This window comes from Mobula hypostoma, chromosome 11, assembly GCF_963921235.1.
Source record: "Mobula hypostoma chromosome 11, sMobHyp1.1, whole genome shotgun sequence".
Classification (NCBI taxonomy): domain Eukaryota; kingdom Metazoa; phylum Chordata; class Chondrichthyes; order Myliobatiformes; family Myliobatidae; genus Mobula; species Mobula hypostoma.
Genome location: NC_086107.1, coordinates 47,980,510 through 47,983,046, shown reverse-complemented (window position 1 = coordinate 47,983,046; position 2,537 = coordinate 47,980,510).

Below are 2,537 nucleotides of genomic sequence, written 5' to 3'. Positions count from 1 at the left end.
ACCTGTGAATATTCATGTAATTTATCATTCCAACTGTTCCTCTTGTTGATACTTTGGGCAGTGACAACTCTTTGTGTACAGCTCCAAAAGGAATTGTTAAATATTCCCATTTAGTACTACTGCAGCTGAAATCTACATTCATAGTCATAAGTATTTCAATAAGCAACAATGTTTCAAGGTTTTTAACAAATCCATTGATCTTCAAATTGGGCAGACTCTGAACTGTAGACCACTCAGCTAGGAAGTGCGGTTTCTCTTTAAGAAAGCATGGTCACTGCACTGTGCTGCAGGTAAAACTGAAATGTAGTGGCCTGAGCCCCCCACTCCCTACCATCCTCTTAGCTACTGTACGGTCTCTGGAACATAACACTGAAGAACTTGGAGCAAGATTGCAGTACCAGAGGGACATCAGGGACTGCTGTTTCCTTTGCTTCGTAGACACATGGCTCACCCCCAGCAATCGAACACAGTGCTTCAGCCTGAGGGCTCCACCTTCCACCACATGGACTAGAGAGCAGCATCAAGTAAAGGCAAAGCTGGTGGTAATTGCTTCATGATTAAGTTATCGTGGTGCACGGACATGGTGGTTCTGTCCCCATCCTGCACCCATCTCCCAGTCAAGTGTCACCCATTCTATTTGCCGAGGAAGTTTTCCATCGTCATCCTGGTTGTAGTGTACGTTCCACCCCTGGCCAATGTCAGGGAGGCACTGGAGGAGCTTGATGCCTTCCCAATCATTGTGGGGAAATTTAATCAGGCCTGCTTGAAGAAGTCCCTGGTCAACTACCACCACCATATCATCTGTAGAACCAGAGCAGCCAACAGATTTGACCGCTATTACACCACCATCAAGAACACTTACTGTGCCATCGCACACCCACACTTTGGCAAATTCAGTCACCTGGATGTACTTTGACTCCCAGCTTACAAGCAGAGACTGAGGACCATGAAGGTTTGATCAAGGGTGAAGGAGTGATTACAGAATTACTTTAAATAAGTGAACTGGGATGCCATTCAGGAATTCATCTTCTCATCTGAGTGAATGTTCTGCAGCCATCACTGACTTCATCAAGTCTCACTTTCAGCTGTGGATTGATGTTTAATATCCTCAGTGCTAAATATGCTTTACTATTTGTGCAATTTGATCGAGGTGCTTCGGTGTGGAATTAGCCTGCTGCCATTGACAGACACAGTACTGAACTGACTGACTCAATGGCTCCTAGGCCAGTTTCACTCACCTCAGCAGTTTGTAGCTGTGAACTCGCTTTTGGGGGCCCCTGCAATTTGATGTTTAACATTCTGTGTGTTATTTGCTTGCTTTTTGTTGTTGGTGTGATTTGTTCTTTTTTTCTGCATGTCTGATAGTCTTGTGTGGCATTTTTCTTTAAATGGGTTCTATGGTGTTTCTTTGTTGTGTGGCTACAAGAAGACTAACCTCAAAATCGTCTTCTGTGTGCTTACCTTGATAATACATTTCAATAGTTCAATTTAAAACAAAAATAAAAGTAATTAAATTTACTTTGAACTTTGAATGTATATGGATGAGTGTGTGTCTTTGAGAACATACCAGACATACCCAAACTAAAAGCCATGGATGAACCATGAGATTTTCAGTCTGCAGTGCTCCATCTGTGGCCAGTGAGGCCTAACTCTGAAGTTGAAGTTGAAATTGGTTGCAATTCACCATTGGCAGAGTTTGTGGGCCATTACTTTCTACAAGGTAAAGCCTAACATCACAAGAGGCTTCACTCCCTGATGAGCTGAATGCCTTTTATGCATACTCTGAAAGGGAGAATAATACATCTGGCAACCCTGTGATTTCTGTCTCAAAGACTGACTTCAGAACATTTTTCAAGAGTGTGAACTTCAGCAAGGCCCTGACGGTGTACCTGGCAGGATACTGCAAAACAACTGGCTGGAGTGTACAAGGACATCTTCAATTTCTCAATGCTACAGTCAGGCATCAATCATACTGATCCCCAGGAAGAGTAGGGAATGCTGCCTCAACAACTGTTGGCCAGTAGCACTTATATCTACTGTAATAAAGTGCTTTAAGAGGTTGGTCCTGGCTAAGGAAGGACATGGATTGCAGCAATTTGCCTACTACCACATTAGGTCTGCACTGGATGCAATCCCACTGGCTCTCCACTCAGGCTTGGACTACCTGGACAGCAGCAATATCTACATCAGTCAACAACAGGAATTCTGCAGATGCTGGAAATTCAAGCAACACACATAAAAGTTGCTGGTGAACGCAGCAGGCCAGGCAGCATCTCTAGGAAGAGGTGCAGTCGACATTTCAGGCTGAGTCTACATCAGTCTACTGTTTACTGAACACTCAGCGTTCAACACCATAATTGCCTCAGTACTAATCAACAAGCTTCAAAACCTGGGCCACTGTATCTCCTTCTGCAACTGGATCCTTGACATTCTCATCTGGAGATCACAATCAGTACAGATCAGAAATAACATCTTCTTCTCTCTGACCTTCAACATAGGCACACCTCAAGGATGCTTTCTGACCCCATTACTCCACT